The sequence below is a fragment of the Phocoena sinus genome, chromosome 17, assembly GCF_008692025.1.
Source record: "Phocoena sinus isolate mPhoSin1 chromosome 17, mPhoSin1.pri, whole genome shotgun sequence".
Taxonomy (NCBI): domain Eukaryota; kingdom Metazoa; phylum Chordata; class Mammalia; order Artiodactyla; family Phocoenidae; genus Phocoena; species Phocoena sinus.
The window spans coordinates 20,380,678-20,403,501 of record NC_045779.1 but is presented as its reverse complement, the minus strand read 5'-3'; positions in this window follow the sequence as shown (position 1 = coordinate 20,403,501).

The following is a 22,824-nucleotide window of genomic DNA, read 5'->3' as shown; positions in this document are numbered from 1 at the left end:
GTGTTCCGCTGGTTTGTGTGCCAGATTAGGAGCCAGGAGACCTTAATCTCCCTCTGCTGCTCAACCTTTCTAGGACATTAGGCAAGTCATTTACCTTTTAGGTCACTGGCTTTTATTTTTCTACAAAATATCTGTCCCTCGTACAATAAAAGGAGGAATTGTGACTAATACTGATAATTGCTATAAAATGCATTTTGCTTTTCTGAGTCTCTGTGATAACATATAGAGCAACAGAGGTGGTCTTTTACTAAATGAAACTTGGCAAGTGGTTAAATGACCCACCCAGTATCTTCCGGTTTACTATATAATGTAATAAACCACATTTTATGAATAAACCAAATAGATAAAGTGTCTTTCATTTGATGGTTCAGACCCAATCCAATAAAGCAGAATATTCCATGGAGTTTATTTCCTGTAATTGCAGGAGATAAAGTTGATTTCCCCACTTTTTTCCTCATTTTTAATTTTTCTCCCAGATTTTGCTACTGTTACTGATTGTGAAAGAAGACTAGAAATAGAATTTGTCATGAAATTTAAAACTTCACAAGCCTCATGGTGATTTTTTTGAAAAAAAATGTTAAGTTGGTAGTCTGTATGAAATTCTGATGTGGACTCATTCCTTAGAACTTTACAAGGAAAGAAGAAATGTGTGAAATGGAAATTGTACCATCTTGTCTTGAAGCAGAAGACTCATCTGGAAGCTCCTGGCATTCCTCAATAAAATTCAAATGATATTGAAAAGTTAATGTGGTCCCTTTGGCTTCTCCTTGGTCTGGGTCAAGGATTCAGCCAGTGCAGCCACTGTGCTTAGGGGGTAGGGAGAAGGATTTGGCTGGCGCTGCTGGTGAGTTGGGCAGGTAATTTACATGAGCAAGTAAGCGTGCTGAGGATAATGAGAGCCAGGTACTATCCTTGAAACTTTTCTGTAAAACTGTATGTATTTCAAAATAAAAAGTAGAATAAATTAGTTAGTGTGGTTAAGGATCTTAGTTTTACCAGAAGAACAGCTTACTTTATATTTAACTGATGTAGAACATTATATATATACATATATAATATATGTACATACATATATATGCTCTATATTTTCTTTTTTTTTTTTTTTTGTGGTACGCAGGCCTCTCACTGCTGTGGCCTCTCCCGTTGTGAAGCACAGGTTCTGGACGCACAGGCTCAGCAGCCGTGGCTCACGGGCCCAGCCACTCTGCGGCATGTGGGATCCTCCCGGACCGGGGCACGAACCCGTGTTCCCTGCATCGGCAGGCGGACTCTCAACCACTGCACCACCAGGGAAGCCTCTATATTTTCTTTATGTTTTTCATGTATGCATATCTTTATGGGTATATTCTTATTGTTCCAGTTACTCTAAGATTCTGATGCATTTCAGAGCAAAAGAATATACTTAACAAAGCAGTTCAGCAAGACAATTAAAAGGAAGACTTTTGGATGTGTAAAAGATTTATTTCAAGTCTTAACAGGTATAATATATTGATCTAAATGAACCATCAGGATGGATTTGAGTACTAAATTAAGATTAAGTGAAAAGAGAAATATATTCGTTTGTTCTGATTTTTGAAATATCACTCAATTAAAACTTTCTCTAATGAAAATGAGTGCATTACATAAGTCTGCTTAGAAGAAAGTCTGATTTGTTTTCTGGCTATTAATGAATGCTTTATGCAACTATTTACTCTTCTATGAAATAAAAAGAGACATTCCCACAGCAACCGCAACCGTAGACGTTGATATTTTTCTCATTTTTCTGACAGAAGATTTAACGCACACCTTATACTCCTCTTTTAAGTGATCAGAAACAGACTTTGGAAATTTTTTAGGGAAAATATTTCCGTTCACATGTTCCCCTCAAGTTAATTTCATCTACTCAGAAACACAAAGTACTGCATCTAAGCTAGTTTTCCTTCTTAAAATTCGATTTTAAATAAATGAAGCGGTACCTAAAGTGTTTCTGACGTAACTCATGACACATGTTGCTCTTCATCTGGCCACAAAAACATAGTAAGGTCCTTGTGCTGAGGTGACATCCTTTTTGAGCAGATGTACCCTGTACAAGCTGATTTAAAATAAGGTATTGCTGCTATTGGCTTGAAGGTTCTATTTTGAAAAGGAGGAAGGAAGTTCTGTTTTTTTAAAAAAATATAGGTAGAATGGGGCTTCCCTGGTGGCGCAGTGGTTGAGAGTCCGCCTGCCAATGCAGGGGACGCAGGTTCGTGCGCCGGTCCGGGAAGATCCCACATGCCGCGGAGCGGCTGGGCCCGTGAGCCATGGCCGCTGAGCCTGCGCGTCCGGAGCCTGTGCTCCGCAACGGGAGAGGCTACAACAACAACAAAAAAGCACAATCTATTTTGTGAGATGTAAGCTCTGAGCTGGAGTACTGCCTGAGCACTGTACTTAGTAGTCGGCAAAGATGCTACTGTTCTGCTGAACAGATAAAACACTTTTTCATATGGAAGTTGAAAGAGTTTTTAAGATTCAGTGTTTAAAGGTGAAATGGTGAAAGCAGTGTTAGCATGAGGTATCCATTCCAAAATCTTCACCTTAGCATGGCATTGTGTGCAAAAACAGCTCTTAAGGCAAAAATACCTTTTGAAAACCCACTCTTCCCTTTCCAAGCTCATCTTCAATGACAATGTGGTTACTACAAAATAAAGGACTGTTATCTTCTCTTCATTCAGACCTGCGCAGCCGCTGAACACCCAGCTCCATAGCTCATCAATGTCTACAGTATTTACTGAATTCAATGGGGGGGAAGGTGACAGGAGTGGCGTAAAGCTAATTGGAAACAAATTTTATCAAACTACCCAGAGGTATATTTTTAACTTGAAGACCAAATGAATTCTTCAGTTTGAATGTCAGACTAATTTATTTGTGCTTTTATAGTTCAAATAAAATATAGGGGAATATCTTTGTTCCCCTTACTACATACTAGTTTGTCCTTTTTAAAATCTTACTATGGCTACCATCAAAAGTCTACAAATAACAAATGTTGGGGAGGATGTGAAAAAAGGAAATCCTCTTACAAATGTTGGTGGGAATGTAAATTGGAACAGCTACTCTGGAGACCAGTATGGAATTTCCTCAAAAAACTAAGAATGGGACTATTATACGACCCAGCAATTCCACTCCTGGGTATATATCCTGAGTAAAATGACAACACAAATTTGAAAAGATACATGCACCCCAATGTTCATAACAGCACTGTTTACAATAGCCAAGATATGAAAGCAACCCAAGTGTCTATCAACAGAAGAATGGATAAAGATGTGGTATACAATAGAATATTACTCAGCCATAAAACAGAGAATAAAATTCTTCCACTTGCAGCAATGTGGATGGACCTAGAGATCATTATGCCTAGTGAAATAAGTCAGACAGAGAAAGACAAATGTGTGATATCACGTATGTGGAATTTTAAAAATATACATGCAAAACAGAAACAGACTCACAGATATAGAACATAAATAGTGGTTTATTTTCACCAGTGAGGAGAGGGAAGAGGGGAGGGGCAAGATAGGGGTATGGGATTAAGAGACACAAACTGCTATATATAAAATAGATAAGCAACAAAGATATATTGTACAGCAGAGGGAATTATAGTATTACCTTGTGATAATTTTTGATGGAATATAATCTGTAAAATACTGAATCACTATGCTGTACACCTGAAACTAATGTGATATTGTAAATCAACTATACTTCAATAAAAAATCTGTTCAGGTACAAAAATAAATTTTTTTTTTTTTTTTTTTGGCCACGCCATGCAGCATGTGGGACCTTAGTTCCCCGACCAGGGATCGAACCCACACCCCTTGCACTGGAAGTGTGAAGTCTTAACCACTGGACTGCCAGGGAAGTCCCCCCAAATAAAATCTTAATAAAAAGATTTTTGGATTCAGAATTATTAGAAAATTTCTTCTTCAAAGTGTTCTCTCTATAGTAGTTCTATGTGAAAAAAGGCATATATATGTATAAATAGATACAGATCTATCTATATATGCATATATAAAACAATTATCAATTGTAATACTCTGTAATGCAAATAAAAATATGACCATTTTGTTATAAAATATTCTAATAGCAAGGAGTGATCTAATGATCTCTCCTCTAATGATCTCTCCCCTAAATGCACTCCCATATACTATTTTGTCAACAGATTGACTATTGTTCCTATATACAAGACTCTTATTTTGCAGGTATTTTTAAATGTAACTCAAGGGACTTTTTGTAGATGAAAAGATTTCACACAGGGTCTTCATAAACCTATTCTTCAGACTCCCTCAAGGGATGTAGGTTGTGCTATCATTTTGGGTCACTAGAATCCCTAGTGAGATCAGGCAGCGGCCTGATTCTTGTAGAAAATTCCACCCTTGAGAGATCACCTACTTAGGAATTTCTGGAGGAAATCCCATAGGATTTCTCTTAGGTTAGATTTCCTTACACAAAACCTGGTCCTCCAGTGGAGAACTTGACAGGGAGGCTAGCACTTCTAGTCTGAAGAATGGGAATGGGTGAGAAGGAAAGGGGTAGCGATTTTCTTCATGGACAGTGATTTCTGCTGCCTTAACTCGGTGCGAAAGAGCCACACAGATATTCGAAGAGGTTGTGAACAATAGCAGAGGTCCTATATTTAAGAGAATCCCACAATGCTGGCTCTGAGAAGCAGCTGGGAAGCAGGCGGCTCTCTCAGTCAACACTCTAAGTACGTAAGCCAGGTTGATGTAAAAAGATAAAATCCCCAAAGTCACACCAGCCCAGATGGCGTACTGCAAAATGATATAAGGGCAACTGGAAAGCCAATCTCTCCCCTTGATGAACCTGTATGCAACTAATGTCTCAAGGCATTAAAAACCAAGCAAGCAGGTAATAGTTATAGGCAACAACGGAAAAGCTGCTTTAAAGAAAGGTGGTGAATGTGGGAGTTGGGCGTGTGGTCAAGTAGGTATTAGGAAAGCTGCAGAGCTGCTATTGGAGATTTATCATGCACATTTACATATGAATGAAATTGAGAATGCTCTTTTAATTTGTCCTGCATTTCCCAAACTTCTTTCACCACATAACCTGTTCCTTTTATATAAAGGGAAACACCCAGGAGAACCATAATATATTAGGGAACCCTAATATAAAGCCATACAAACAATAGCTATACATCAAGTACTAGGTGAATCCATAAAGCTGGAAGGGACACAGAGTAAGCGAATGATTAAAAATGGCCTAAATTCCAATTTGTTTATTATATACTGTGTGTCATGCACAGTGGATATTTTTATACATAATAAGAAAGATATATTGAGTACTTACTGTATGTCAGGCGCTGTTACAAGCAATTTACATTCATTATTTGATTCAATATGTATTCATCCCTATGAGGTGTAGGCCATTAATATTCCCACATTATGCACAAGAAAGTGAGGCTTAAAGAAGATAAATGACACGTCCTTAGTAAGAAGGTAGCAACTTGATTGCATCGTATCAGCCGTATTTACAACTAACCATTACACAAGGTGTTAAGACCAATACTAATATTATGAACAAAGACCAAAAAAGTAAAGTTCTTCATTTAACTGATGGAAGGGTTGTGCCACAGAAAAGATATTGGTGGATGGTCACAGAGTTAGCAGCTATAATTATACATGACCTGTTGGAAGATGGGGAAAGGGTAACAAAAATACCACCATTTCTTCTGGAAACAGTTCCCAGGAGAATTTGGGAAGGTTGCTTTCTTATTCATTTGAGAAGGTTGTTATTATTCTTCAACTTGTAAGACAAACAAAACTGGAATAAACAGATGTTGTTGTTTTCTGAAAAAAATAGACTATATTCAAAATAAGTATCACCTGACCATGTCAAAATGATTGCACGCTGTTTTCAAATGTTGGCTCCTAATACAAAGATTGTAAGGATTCAGTCCATTGGATGAGATGTTGTTTTTAGAAATGATCTGCCTTCTCTGTTCATTCATATCCAATTCGAGAAAGAGGAAATTATTCTGGAATCTTTTTTCTCATTACGGTCTTGATGTGAAATTCATTTTGTGGTTGCTGAGCATCTTGAAGATACAGTGGATGGTTGCAACTACATATTCCTCTCTGGTGATTTTACTACAACTGCTCAAATAACAAATGATAAAATGTTTTAGATTGCATGTTATTTATTTTACTTGTCTTCATGTGAATTTACTTAGAGTTTTCAGCAGAAATTGTGTTTTAGAATGTAAAAATAGTATTCTAAAATTCTATACAATGTGGATAATTCAGAAATAAAAAATCTGTAGAAATTCATAAACATGGCTTGAATGTATAATAATAAAAATACATAAAAGATGATTTTTATAATATATTTCTCCTCTATTTAATCTTCTCTGCCCCCCACAAAATAGCATACCTTGAGGTAGACAGAAATAAATTAACTATGTTTAGGTTATCATTTTAAAGAGGCCAGGACCTAGTAGAAAATAATATTTGAACAGGAAATAGAATTGTGACTTCCAGATTTCCATTTTAAGGCCTTAGAGGCTAGGAGGTAACTGTCATTAATGATTAGAATAACAATCATAAATCAAATCCATTCCAAAGAGAAGTTGATTTTTTCTGACTTAGGCAGGCTTTCTTCCAAAGTTTGAAAGGTTTTTAAAAGTTACTTTACCTGGAAAAATATTTTTATTAGATGGCAACAATTTTACTCATACTCTCTATAGATTTCCATATCTAAATTGTGATTCTTCTTAAAGCAGAATTTAAAACATATACTTTAGGACATTATTTGCATTTTTATTGATATATGAACATCTCCAGAATAATTTATTTCAGGCCTGTCTAGCATTAGTTTGGGTCTAGAAAGGAGGGGCAAGATGGATGACATGCTGCAGGTAAATCTAGTCCTGAAAATGTAGATCCTGAAATACTTTGCACTAGTTTTCAGTTAAAACGCTGCAGTACACGGTCTTGGATAAGTATATGCATTTTCCAACTCATGGTAAACTAATTGCTCCTCGTACATAAAATGTAACAATATTAGCAGTTGTCTTATAATGTGTTGACTTAAATTTCTGCAGAAAAGAAGATGCTGGCTGGCTAGTAATATTGTGTTGGAACACCCTGGAGTATGCAGATCGTCCTGGCACAGTCTCTAGCGGCAGACTACCCAGCCCTCACCTTATCCTTATCTGTTCAACACAAAAAGTGAAGGTGTGTCTTTCCGATTTACAGATGACCCCAGATTGAGAGAGACACAGAGATAAAGACGAGAGAGAGAGAGAGAGAGAGAGAGAGAGAGAGAGAGCGAGAGCGCACAAGAGAATATCGTTGGAAGACCGAATTAGAACTAAAGCATATCACAGCTGTTTTCTGGGTTAAATATAAAAGCTTGAGTGGAAGCTTGAGAAGGGAGTGTACGTTGAAAGGCTGTAGGGAATTTACATAGAAGAACATCACGATAAAAATGAATGAGGGTTTTTTTGTTGGCAGCAAACTCAATAAACCAACAATAAAATGAGGGGATCCAGTTGCTTGCTTTTTCTGCTGTTAATGTTTTGTTTGTTAATGTTGTTAATATTAACAGGGGAAGCATGCCAAGAGAAAAGAAAATGATCATGTCTTGGGAAAACACATTTGGTGCGTGGTCTGTGGTTCTTGTCAGCAGAGGTTTATAGCAAGAAGTACACACTGGTGCATATCAAGGAGAGATTGCTGCCATGGGGGAGGGTTCTAGAAGCAATACTCTACCGGTTTAAAAAGGTGAGACACTTGTTTAAAAAAGCAAAGACTGAGGATATAACAGCTGTCTTCAAATATCTAAAAAATTCTTTCTAGAGAAGAGATTAGGCACATTGCTTATAGTGCTTTAAAAAAGCAATAGGAATAATATGCAAGAGTTGTAGAGAGGGATGTTTTGACAACCCCCTGGGCAGTTTTTTCCCCTAATTATCATTGCCAGGTATGAATGGAAGAGTTTGTCTTACAAGGAGGATATAAGTTTTGCGTTACTAGAAATATTCTACATACCTTTACAATTTTGCTTCATTTTTTAAAAAAACAGAACTCCTTTCTAAGATGATGTAGTTTGAAAGTAGAGTCTCATATAACATGACTGAAATAGGCCTAAAGAGAGGCATGCTATGGTGTTGCTCTACTTTTCGTTATCTGGATATAACGACAGTATTGGGAGGAGAGGAAAGATGCAACAGTCTAGTCTCAGGGAGGTTCTGGCGGGATGCGATGCCTGAAGTGGGATTCCTTGCTTTGGTTACATAAAATAAGACGTATTAAATCTTAATCATCCGGGAGGCTGCACCTGTCATCATGTACTAGGGAACATTGTGTATCTTCACTCTCCAGGTAGAACTTTCTGTTGTAAGTATCTGACATGGAAGCTCTCTCAAGTATTATTATTGGCTGTATTTTTTAAATTTATTTTTGTTCTATTGTGTAAAGTCTGTGCTGTTACTTTTAGTGAAAAAGCAATTTTCTGTGGTTCTCAGGAATACCTTATAATACAGCATTCCAAAGCCACTGTTGTCATTGGATTTTCATACTGTTTGATTATTGCATCTTCCTTCACTTCATATTAGCTTGATGACTATATTCTGATTCTTTAAAGCAATGTAAATCTAAGCAGTAAATGCAATGTGTTGTCTTACTGGATTCCCTGTACATTAGGCTGAATAACCCTAGGAATTTTGTTGCAATCGTGTCAAGCCTAATGATGACCTATTCCGCCCTTGTGAACATCATTCAATTACTCATTTCAGCATTGATTTTTCTCATGTTTTTCTTCATGGCATTTAAATGGCTCTCACGTCTTTTCTTTTACTGATGCAGAATGCTATATAATGGCAGAGATGCTTTGCTTCCCGATTCATAATGCTACACTCTGCTTCAAGTTCTTTTGGAAACAAATTGGGGTATCAATACATAAATAATGCTACACTTATTTTTAATTGAAATTGCTGCCTTCAGAGAAATGGTATCTCAAAAGAATTTTTACTGAAAAATATTTTGAATGACCTTGTACAATAGAAAAAGATTACCAATGCTCTATATCAAGAATAAAATTTACCCCAAACAACTTTTCTATAGAAGTATAATGATTAATAGGATACATGTAATTTCAAGATCTAACCTTAAAAATAGAAATCATATACCAGTTTCTTAAGAAGAAATTATATTCACACACACTGTGTTTATGAAAGTTGTTTTGGAATAAAAAATCTTTCAACTAAGATCGAATTCATTTACTCACAACAACTACATTTTTTTTCAACTGAATGTGGCATTATACTCTTCTGTAATCTATTTTGCCTTCACTTAAGTAGAGGTAAATCTAGTTTTTTCCCAGAGCATTACCATTTTTCTCCTACCTCTCTTTAGCACACCTCCATTTTACATGAGATATGCACCTTAATATTTTCTGCTCCGTGATAAAAACTTCCAGAAATGACATTTAAAAAATTACACTGACCCATTTAACTTCACCTCCACCAATTGTAAGAAATTACACAAAGAGCTATAGTTGTTACTCTGGAAAAACGTGGAACTTTTAACTCACTGGATTTGGTTTCATAAATACTAATAATACTTTAAAAAACATTATTAGAACATTTAATCTATCTCCTTTGTAGTACACTTTTTCTCCCTTTTTAAACTAGGCTTCATACAGTCTCATTTTTAATGTCTCAGTTGAAGGGGCTTTCATAAGCCCTTAAAAGACATCCTGATTTGAATTACTCTTGCTTAGAAAATTATTTCTGATGTTTAACTTACATTCTCCTTTATTCAATTGTAGCTCTTCAGACTATCTTAGAAAATTAATTTTTCTCATAATTCCCCCTTTAAATCATTCTAGGTAATCTCAATATTTCATCTTTCTTAAGCACACAGTGCTCTTTAAATTTGCAGAATATCTAAAGGTGACTAAGATTTCCTTTAATTTTTCATTTTTGACGAAATGATGCAGATGTTTTCATTTAAGTATTATATTTTAATCTCATAAAAAGGTAAGAAGAATCCCGTAGGACTTTAGAATTTGTAAATTTCCCTGTTTATTTGATATTTCCATTTGGTGTCTAAAACACATCTCAGCGTGTGGTGCCCAGAATGGAGCAGTGGATCTTCTTCTCTAAGCATGATCCAAAAATAGAAACCTGGACATCACCCTTTCACCTATGCCTTTCCTCAGCCACCTCACACATTCATTCTAACATAAATCCTGGTGTTTGTAATTGCAAAATGTAATCTGAATTCACCCAGATCTTTTCATCTTGACTGACACCGCCGGTTCAGGCCACCACTATTTCTTGTCTTAATTTTCACAGTAGTCTCCTATCTGGTGTCTTTGTTTCCATTCTCAAACTCTTTCTAACTGATTTTTCACAAAGCAGTTGAGTGAGCTTTTTGTAACCTGTGAGTCAGGTCATGTCACTACCCACGTTAAATCTTTCCAAGACTTCCCCTTTGCACCCAGAATAAAATTGGAATTGCTTGGTTTACCAGCTCATGCCTATTTTTCCAACCTCATCTAACATCAGATTCACATTCTCCTCCGCATACCCCGGCACCCACTCCCCGCCACTTCCTAGTAGTGCACAGTACTCTGCTCCAGCAAAACACTTTCCGTCTAAGAGTCTTCTTTCTGTTCTTTATGCCTAGAATTCTTTCCCCACAATCTCCACATGGCTGTCCTTTTTTCCTTCTTTGGGTCTCAGGTACTTACTCAGTGATTCCTTTTCTATCCACCATAACAAAAGTTGACCTCTCTTATTGTCATATCCTTATTTCATTATAACACCTCTCACAATCTAGAATTACCTTGCGTAATTTCCTTATCTCTTATTTATTTATTTATTATTTTTTTGTGTGTGTGGTATGCGGGCCTCTCACTGTTGTGGCCTCTCCCGTTGCGGAGCACAGGCTCCGGACGCGCAGGCTCAGCGGCCATGGCTCACGGGCCCAGCAGCTCCACGGCATGGGGGATCTTCCCGGACCGAGGCACGAACCTGTGTCCCCTGCATTGGCAGGCAGACTCTCAACCACTGCGCCACCAGGGAAGCCCTATCTCTTATTTATTTTTACTGCTCTCAGTAGAATATAAGCTTCAGTGCCCAAACCAGCCATTTCTCCAAAGACCCCTGACTTCTTGTAGTAGGAAATGGTATTTAGAAACCAAGATCTGTGTGCTAGGTGTGCACACAACCTGTTACTGGAGTATCATTATTCGGAGTCCCTCTCAGTGGCTACAGCCACTGTCTATGTAGATCCATGTATATCATATTTACCTCTCTCTTTGTTATTCACAGCCATGGTCTGTATTCTTCAAAAATGTCAAGATCATCTATGACAAATAATGACTGAGGAAATATTCCAGATTAAAGGAGATTAAAAAGACATCATGTCTAAAGGTAATGTGTCCTCTTAGAATGGATCCTGGATTGGTAAAAGCTTACAGTTTTTATATATGGTTATTTACTTTTTTGCAGACTTGACATGCTTTAAATATGGATTCTGGATTAGATAATAATATTGTATACATGTTAAATATCTTGATTTTGCATCATGGTTATGCATGAGAATGTCCTAGTTCTCAGGAGATATACACTGAAACATTAGGGATAAAATGTCCCCATGTCTGCAGCTTACTCTCAAATGAAATGCACACACATCTCACTCCTCTCTCCTCCCCCTGCATGTCTCATCTATCAATTGAGAGAACTAGAGAAAGAGAATAAATTACTAGCAAATGGGGCAAGTTGTAAATAATTACATCTGAGTAAAGGGTATATGAGATCTCTTGGTTTTACATCCTTTTCAATAAGTTTCTATAAAAGTAAAAATTTACAAAAGAATTTCAAAATACTCAATATGGTTGCATATTTTTATTTTTTCTATTGACACTGCCTGGAATGATTGAAGTTTGAAACTGCATCTTTTCCCTTTACCAAGTAAAAAGTAAATCAGATAGCTTGAAGTGAATAGCAATACGTGGAACATGCAAAACTGAATTTTTCTCAGAGGACAAATGATAACAAGATTTGTTAATGCCATTTTTTAATAATTAAATGGATTTTGTGATTGCTTTACTCAACCATTAGTAGCTTATCAGGTACAAAACCACCTAGAAGAATACTGATGCTTAGTTTTATTTCTTTTCTTTTACAAAGAGAAAATCTTCTAAACAGCTGAAACATGCCTAAAGCAATTTCAAGATGACCCAACTCTCCCCAAGTGACTTCTCAAATTCTTAAGCTATTATCTTTTTGTTAAAACCACTTTTCTAACTTTCTCCCAATTATAACAGCCATGTAATTGCTAAGCTAAGATTCCTATAGACTATCTCTGTCAAAGCATCAGGATAGGGAATGATAAACCTCTTAACAAGAACTTAATTCTGATTCTTTTCTGAGATTAAGGTATCTTAGCAACCTATGAAACATTTTATCTGCTGATCCCATCATTTTGAGCACTTTGTTGAACCCTTGAATTGACCTTATACCTGTGTGTTTCCCCTCTTGTTGGTTTTGTTGGTCCAGGTTATATAAAATGAGATTGGCAAACAAAATGCAGTGTGACCACACATGTCTAAATGTATTTAGCCTTTAACACGACAGTGGATTGTTTATAAACTTATGAACCAGAATGTTTATTTCTATTCTTTGTCTCCTGGGAATTACACATCCAGGAGCTCTGCTCAATGGGTGGCAGGGATGACGAATCAGAGCTTGGTTTTAGCTAAAACAAGGATTTGAGATGAATGAAGGGTCAAAGCTAAACACAGCCCGAGTTGCTCTTGCTGAGGCAGCCTGAGCAGTGAAGCATACTTTGCAGTCTAACTTTCAAGAGAATGTTCCCAGTTACACTACGCCAAGATGGGTGACTAATTCTAAGAGCATCCAACTTCTCTAAACAAGTTCAAGTATTCTGGCATTGAGTGCTAGGAATACTGGCTGATGGGATCAAAGCAGTACTGCCAATGGTATTAAGAAATTGCTTGTGATACAAATAACTTCACTCACGGTTACTTTCTTCCTATTACCTTCTAGATGTTAGCAAGTGTGGGAGTTTTGCACATTCTGTCTTTCATCCTTTCTTCTCTATCTCTTCTCATTCAAGGTGACCACATCCACTCCTGTGGCCTTAAATAACACCCACCCTCTGGACAGCCTCAGTTTTTTTCTGTAGCCCAGACCTCTCCAGACTTGAATTCTAGACCCCTATGCAGAAACTTTCTCATAGTTTCCAGGTGGAATATGTAATAGGCATCCAAAACTCAGTATGTCCAAAATGAATTCCTGATTTTAAGTGTTAAAAATCTGTGATTCCTTCCACAGATTCCCAGCTTTAATAATGGGTAACTCCATTCTTCCTATTATCCAGGACAAAATCATTCTTGATGATTTTCTTTTTCTCACATCCCACATGTAATACCACTGCAAATACAGAGGCACTGCTTTCAAAATATCCAAAAATCAGAGCACTTTTCATCGTCATCATCATTATCACTCTAATCTGGATAACATGAAGTCTTGCCTGGATTATTGCAGTAGCTACTCACTGATCTCCCTTATTCTACCCTTGCTCCTACAGTCCACGTTGACCACAGCAGCCAGAGTGAGCCTTTTAAAATATGGGTTAGATCGTGTGACTCCTTTGTTCAAGTCCCTCTGATGGTTAATCCATATTTTATCTCATTGCTTAGAAGTCCCTTCCTGCTGTGGTCCCCCACCTATCTGACCTATCTACTACCCCAACCACAACTCTGTCATTCACTCCACCCTCGTCTCACTTTTTTGCTGTTCCTTAAACAACGCAAGCATGCTTCTGCTTTGGCACCTTTGAATTTGCTAATCCCACTGCCTGGGATGCAGCAGATTCTCAGCTTCTACATGTTTCTGTCCAGATGGCAGCTTATCAAAGAGTTTTCCCAACCACTCTTATTTAAAGGAGCATCACATCCATCAATTCTTTATTTTCTATTTCTTTTTTATTGAATTTTATTTTTTATACAGCAGGTTCTTGTTAGTTATCTATTTTATACATATTAGTGTATATATGTCAATCCCAATTTCTCACTTCCATCAATTCTTTTTTTTTTTTACATCTTTATTGGAGTATAATTGCTTTATAATGGTGTGTTAGTTTCTGCTTTATAACAAAGTGAATCAGTTATACATATACATATGTTCCCATATTTTCTTTTTTTTTGAATTTTATTTTTTTATACAGCAGGTTCTTACTAATTATCTATTTTATATATATTAGTGTATATATGTCAATCCCAATCTCCCAGTTCATCCCACCCAACCCACCCCCTTTCCTCCCTTGGTGTCCATATGTTTGTTCTCAACATCTGTGTCTCCATTTCTGCCTTGCAAACCAGTTCATCTGTACCATTTTTCTAGATTCCACATATATGTGTTAATATACGATATTTTTCTCTTTTTTATTTTCTACCATCATTTGTCATTTTTATTTATTTTTTTCTTGCTTTCAATTCCACTCAAATACCTATAAGAACACGCACAGACCTTTGTTTGCTGCTTTCCTCTATACCCTAGGGCAACGTCAGGCATAAGTAGATGCTCATTGAATTAATTTTTCTATGTGGAGGAAGTAGATGTGATAAACTACAAACCTTTGCATATTCTAGGTAATATTCTAGAGTGGGTAACTGAAATAAAGATCTGCAATTATTGAGGAAAATATATGAATTACTTGTTATTTGTGTGGCCTTTTTAAAGCTCATCTGTAAAATGGGGACAGTGATATCTTCTTAAACTACTACAAAGGGTTTCTATGAGCCTTAAATGAGACAATCTCTGGGAAGCATTTGGATTCTACCTCATATTATAACATCCAGTCTTTATATGACCATCTTGTGCATGAAAAGTCCTTTGTGCTTCACTGAATTTTAGATGTCTTATTTTGCCTACATTTTTCCGATCAGTAAAAGATGAATTAACATAAATTTGGAAGTTTCCTTTTACGAAAACATCACTATTTGCTTTGTCTTACTAGCATTATTATCAATAACCTAGATGAAAAATTTGAAAGTGTGTTACATGTCATAGAGGCTGAAACCTGGGAGGAAGAGCTAATTCACTGAATTATAAAATTAATGACAAAAGATGTTGATGAACTTGACCATGGACAAAGATAACATGCTGCCCCAAACAGAAGATATCTATACTTTTGACATCATGTTGGTTATTTTACATATGTTATTTTTTTGAATCTAACAACAAAACTAAACCTCTAGACATTATCATACTCTTATTGAAACACTGAAACTGAGTTTCAGAGAGGTTAAGTAACTTTCTTAAGGTCACAGGGCTAATATATGATGTAGACTGGATGCATACGGGTTATTTTCTAACTTTGATGTTCATTATTTTTCCATTGTGCTATTAAGATTCACTTTTAAAGTGCAAAAAAAAAGTCAGATTCAAAATGAGGGTTAAGTAGCAACACAGGTAAAAACTGACATTAACCTTAAGCCATTTGATATGGCTGTCGAAGAATGACTAAACCAAAACTTAGATTGTGTTACTTGATTGATGTATCCATAGAGATTGGGGTGATAACCCAGATCTACATTGTGCTGTTCAAAGCATTTCAGAACTTATGTGTGAATCTGGGCGTCATACTTTGAAGGTTATAGAAAGACTGAAAATTATTCCAAGAAATGTAATCGGGATAACTAAAATCCTCACAAAATGTCCTGAGAGAAATGGTTGATGGAATTTGGAATGTGTTAACTAGAGTAGGAGGGGGGAAGAGTCAGAAGTTACTGACAGTCATATAGACCAGAAACTTCAATCATTCAATATGGATCCAAAAAATAAAAATATGATTATGAGTAGAAGCTAAGTTTCTTAGGTGAAATATACTGCTTCAGGTGTTACTGAGTTCTATGCTACTGGAAGAGTTCAGGGGGAAAAAAACCCAGATGATCACAGTAGGGAAGTTTTAAGAGGAATTCAAGTATCAAAGGGAAAATTGAGCTAGATAAACATTGGGTGTCTTCCAACAGTTGCATCTCATGCTGTTAGAAAAGACTCATTCTGCATCCACTTGTGGGAGGATTTAGGGCCAGCAGTCAGACATCTATCTCATTCTACTTATAACAATAAATATATACTTAATTAAAATGTTATATGGATCTCAGCTGAGGCCTTCCTGCTCCCCAAGAGCAAGCTAAAATAGACTTGAACCCCAAATTCTATGCCCTGAGAAAATTCTATATACAATGTAACATGAATTACTGGAGTGGAAGGTGAGTCAGGAGGAGATGTTTGCATTCTTTTTACTTCCAGGTTTCTGAGCTAACAGAGAATTGAAACTGAGTTTGTTTGTTTTTCTTTCCCCCCAAAAGAAAACAAAAAACACTCCTGCAAACATTAGTGAATTTAGTAAGATGTAATAAAATTTAAAGAGAGAAAGGTGGAGAGAGGGCAGAGTTTATACTGCAGCAAAGTAACAAAATTGCGCAAAGGGTGTGGCTAATTAAAACCACAAGTTTCTACCAATCACACGGGACTAACTGGCCTTTTAATCCATGTTGGCCCACCCTCATAAAACTCAGTGGCCCTTCTCTCTTCTCCTTCTTCCCCAATCTCATCTCTCCTCCTCATTTCCTACCTCAGAATTGCCCTCAGAAGCTCCAATTTTTTTCCACTCTTGAAGGTCAGCTTTCCCCAGCTCTCAAACTCTCAAGGAGTCCCTTTTCTCCACATCCTTACCAACACTTGTTATTTGTTTTCTTTTTGATACTAGCCATGCTGACAGATGAGAGGTGATGTCTCATTGTGGTTTGACTTGCATTTCCCTGATGATTAGTGATGCTGAACATTTTTTCATGTTTCTGTTGGCCATCAGTATGTCTTCTTTGAAAAAAAATGTCTATTCATGTTCTCTGTCCATTTTTTTGATCAGGTTATTTTTCTTTTAAATGTAGAGTTGTATCAGTTCTTTATATATTTTGGATATTAACCCCTTGTAAGATACCATGTTTGTAAATATTTTCTCCCATTCTGTAGGCTGCATTTTTGTTTTGTTGATAATTTCCTTCCCTGTGCAAAGCTTTTCAGTTTGATGTAGTCCAATTAGTTTATTTTTGCTTTTGTTTCCCTTGCTTGAGGAGACATATTCAAAAAAACACTGCTAAGTCCAATGTAAAAGAGCATACTGCCTATGGTTTCTTCTAGAATTTTTTTTGCTTTCTGGTCTTCATTTAAGTCTTTAATCCATTTTCAATTTATTTCTGTGCATGGGTGAGAGAGTAGCCCAGTTTGATTCTTTTGCATTTAACTGTTCAGTTTTCCAAAAACCATTTATTGAAGAAATTATCTTTTCCCCATGGTATATTCTTCCCTCCTTTGTTGTGGATTAATTGACTATATAAGCATGGGTTTATTTCTGGGCTCTTTAGTCTGTTCCATTGACCTATGTGTCTGTCTTTTGTGCAAGTACCATACTGATTTGATTTGTAGTGTAGTTTGTAATCAGGGAACATGATACTTCCAGCTTTGTTCTTCTCTATCAAGATTGTGTTGGCTATTTGGGGTCTTTCACATTTCCATACAAATTTTAGAATTATTTGTTCTACTTTTGTGAAAAATACAATTGGTATTTTGATAGGAAATGCATTGGGTCTGTAGTTTGCTTTGGCAAGTATGGTCATTTAAAAATAGTAATTCTTCCAATCCATCTTTGAAAAGATAAACAAAACTGATAAACCTTTAGCAAGACTCATCAAGCAAAAAAGAGAGAGGGCCCAAATTAGTAAAATCAGAAATAAAAAAGGAGAAGTTACAACTGAAAGCACAGAAATACAAAGGAACATAAGAAATTATATACAATTATATACCAATGAACAATTATGAACAATTGAACAATTATATACCAATAAAATGGACAGCCTAGGATAAATGGATAAAGTCTAAGAAAGGTACAATCTCCCAGGACTGAAATAGGGAGAAGTAGAATATATGAACAGACTGATTACCAGTAATAGAATTGAATCTGTAATTTAAAATTTAAAAAAAAAAAAAGAAAGAAACTATCAACAAACAATAATCCAGGATCAGATGGCTTCACGGGTGAATTCTACCAAACATTTAAATGAGTTAAAATGTGTCCTTGGGCTTCCCTGGTGGCGCAGTGGTTGAGAGTCTGCCTGCCGATGCAGGGGACACAGTTTCGTGCCCCGGTCCGGGAAGGTCCCACATGCCGCAGAGCGGCTGGGCCCATGAGCCATGGCCGCTGACCCTGCGCATCCAGAGCCTGTGCTCCACAACGGGAGAGGCCACAGCAGTGAGAGGCCCGCGTAAAGCAAAAAAACAAAACAAAACAAAAAAACGTATCCTTCTCAAACTATTCCAAAAAAACTGCAGAGAAAGAAATGCTTCTGAATTAATTCTACGAGGCTAGCATCACCTTGATACAAAAACCAGACCGAGAACCACAGAAAAAAGGAAATTATAGGCCAATATCACTGATGAACATAGATGTAAAAATCGTGAACAAAATATTAGCAAACTGAATTCAATAACACAATTGTAATTATCCTCCCCTTTGTGTGTTGCTTACCTAAAAGAGTGGGCCTTAACTAAACTCATCTCTGTCCCTCCTACCCATCTTGTTGTGATTTCTTTTTTATCCCTTTAGTTGTGAAAAATCTATCCTGCTAGTCTTCAGGTCATTCTCATCAATAGTTGTTCTGTAAACAGTTGTTTGTGTAGGTTTGCCTGCCACTTTGTGTAGGTTTCTTAACTTCCCTGATTTTCAATTCTCTTATCTCAAAGTGTGATTAATAACAATGCATTTCTAATGGTGTTGTCTGGATTAAATTAAATAACACATGTAGAATACTTAACATGCTCCTTGTCATGTAGTTGGTGTTCCATAACCATGTTAACTACCATTACTAATAAAGTTTCCTCATTCAAAAATCTTTTTCAATCTTAAAAACTCAATAAAATTTTCAATGTCCACTGAAAATTTAGCTTGAAAGACTTTGAAGAGTGTAGTAAGGATATTTACCACCAATATATTTTCTTCTGCCTATCATTTGCCAAGCTGTCACTAAGATTTCTTGAAAATACACTTCAATGGTTTCTGTATTGAAGGCAATTTATTTGACTGGCAGTGTGATAGAGGAACTATTAGTAAAATACATTTTACCAATTTTACAACTCTCTCTGGTAGCATGATATCAAGATTTGATACTGTGATCTTAAATAACAAAGCTGACCTTTGGAAAATTGTAAATTAGAAATTGTATAATTTACTTTCTTTTTGCTAAATCCTTCCTCCAGCCTTAGGCAGAGCTGCAGCCCTGTGCTATTGGCTAAGGTAGCCACTGTCACATGTGTCTTATATTGGTTAAAATTAAAATTAATTAAAATTAAAGAAAATTTAAAATTCAGTTACTCAGTTGGAGTAGCCACATTTCAAGGGCTGAAAAGCCATGAGACCAGTGACTACTATATTGGAGAGTGTGCAAATAAAACATTTCGATCATTGAAGAACATTCTATTGGCCAGTGCTGTCCAAGACGCAAATAACTTGTATCCTTTCTTCGTCTGGAGCCAACAAAACTGCTTCCTGTTCAATGTTATCACTCTAAGGCCTTCTTTCTCTGAGATTTCCCTGTCCTTTGTATACTATAAACTAATGGAAAGTCAGGTGTTGAAATGTCAACAGGGAGAGAACTCAGGTTAAGGATTGGCTAAACTTTCATCTTCTACAGCAGTATTTTTCAGAGTGAGGTCCTAGGATAACTGGTATCATAATCAACTGGGATGACTATTTAAATTTCAAATTCTTGGGCCCCTTGTTAAATCTTCTGAATCTGCATTTTAATCCAGCTTCCTCATTCACTATTATGAAATGTTGAAGTCTGAGAAATTTTGCTGAGAAGAACAAAGGTTCTTGGTATTGGAATCCAATTACCAAGAACCTCACAGTTGAATATTATCTGCATAGGAATAGGGAGCAATGCCAAGTTTAGGTATCGAAGGAGATATTTTTGGAAAAAGATTATTTTTGTTGCTCCTCAAATCATACAATAGAAAGCCGTCTGTACATAGGCTCATTGTGGACTTATTGACTAACATGATTCAATGTAATAAAGCCCACTTGCCCACCAGGTGAATTTTTTAAAAATTGCTCTTGACATGAGGCATTTTCTTTATTACTATTTTGGAATCGTGTTTACTTTTTTGCTTTCATTTTATTATTTTATTTTGCTTTCATTTCATTATTTTATTGGGTATAATTGACAAAATCAAAAGATATTTAAAGTGTACAATGTGATGATTTGATATATATATATATAGTGAAAAAGGAAATTGTGTTCACCTTTGTAATTTGATTTTATATTTTTTTATAATTTGATTTTAAGTCAATTAAAAATTTCCCCTTAGAAGGAAGGAAGGCATTTCTAAGAGAATTTTTTAAAGTTAAAAATTAATGAAAATGGAAAAAACAGAGAAAAACAAATAAAAATAGACATTAAATGAAATTGAAAAGTGTTTTATTGACTAGACAAAAAAGCAAAAAATCAAAACCAGAAGCAAAACTAAACAATGGAAAATCCTCCGGCAAGTCTCATCAAGGTAAAAAGAGAGTATTATTAAATAATACTAAAAATAAGAAGGGAAAATATATATGTGGATAAGACAATACTTAGATGACTAAAAATAAGACAATCTGGTAGAAAAATAAGCAAAGTTTTGTTTTACAAGTTATGTAAAAAGATCTTAAGTAAACCTTTTATTTTACCAATTATGAAGACTTACAATAAAGCTATAATAATTAAAGCAGTGCAATTTGCCACAAATAGACTAGAAGAATAGAATAGAGAACTTAGAAACAAGCCTTCAAAGATGAGGGAGCTTCCTCTAGGACAAAGGTGGCATTGCTAAGTATCAGGGAAAATATGGTATGGAAACACGTAACTGGACAAATATAACAGGTGATCCCCTAACTTGAACTATAACATAATTCCAGATGAATTAACATCCTAAATATGAAAAATCAAGTCAGTAAAACAGTGAAAGAAACTAGAAGCAGTTAGAAAAACTACTTTATTTTCCCTTCACCAAACCTATCAACTTGTCTATCTTTGTATCCTGTATTCTGGCTAAATGGATAAGGTCTTCTTTCTTCAAAGTCCAAGCCATTATTTAGTTGTGCAGTGGATCCACCCCTTCTCCTGCTAGTCAAGTCTGAATCTCCTCTCTCTCGCCTATCTCACAAATTTCTCACCAATGTGATGAGACACAATAGGCTGAATAGCAGTCAGCTAAGAAAAATAAACCCATTCCAGATCTCCTGGTTCCCTTCAGGTTTCTTTCTTTCTTTAAAACAAAATTCATCAAGTTGTCTCCACTTATTCAAACCCCATTCTCTCCCCAGACTCTCCACTCAGATTCTTATTTCCACTTCTCTTTGGAAGCCACTCTTGACAAGATCACCAAAACATTCATCTGGCCAAGTTCAATGGCATCCTTCAGTCCTTTTTCTCTGTTCTCTCAGCAGCATTTGACATCAATTGATCACTTTTTACATTGTGTAACACTTTCTTCACCTGGCTCCAGAAGTGGATTTACCTTGGAAGAATAAAGCCTAGACTGCAAAGAATTATGCATTTGTAACTTAAAAAAGAGTTAAACACACATAAATCAATAGCTTTCTTATAATCTAGGAGTAACCACTAAGAAAAAGTAATTTAAATAATGAAAAAGGTAAAATATATGGAAAACACTAAACCTATATGTACTAAAATTGTCGTTATTGAAAGATAAAAGAGAATATGTTAATAAATGAACAGTTATACCCCGTCTTGAAGGGTAAAACATAATAGTGTAGAGATGCTAATTCTCCTGAATATTAGTCTATAAATTCTAACTAGTGAGTTGACTCTCAGTTTCTCTTAAAAAAGACTCAAGAAAACTTGGCAATATAATAATAATGAAAAGAGACTTGCTTTGTCAGACATCAAAATATATTCTAAGTAACAGCAATTAAATTATATAGTCAGGTACAGGCAAAAGAGGCCCAGAAACACATGCACTTCTAGATGATAATTCAGTATCTAATAAAAGTGGTGCTTTGAATCAGTGGCAGGGAAAAACTTTGCAAAAATAGTGATAGTTAGCTATGTATTTGGGAACAAATAGAATTAGGATATTATATTATATCACATTTTTTTTAAAAGTCTGTAAGAAATAAAATTATAAAAATACTTAAAAAATAGGGGGTGAAAACTGTCTGAGTATAATGTGAATGTCAGGGAAGCAGAAGAGAAAAAATATTGACAAATTGTCAAAATTGAAAAGTGCCTACTCTGTAAAAGATCCTATAAACAAAATCTAAAAAAAATTAAAGAAAATTTTATCTCAGATGTACGAATATCCATATATTCATTTTGATGTTTATTTAAATATTTAATACATATTTAATTATAATATTTATAGGTGTATGAATATAAAATAATGAGATAGATAACATCTATTATAAATATATATTATGTAAGTTGGAAAAGTATATTCTACATATATTTGATAAACTGTTACTCTCTCTTATACAGAAATAACTCCTATCTATAGAATAACAAAATATTTAAAAATGAGAAAAAAATAGAAGTGATTCACTGCAGAGAAATATTAAAGGCTGAAAAAACATGGAAAAACCTTTAAACTCATAATGACAGATATATGTTAATAAAACAATATTAAGGTAACTTTTTTGTACATTAAATTGACAAAACATTAAAATTCTGATAATATAGAATGTTAATAAAAGCAGGGGG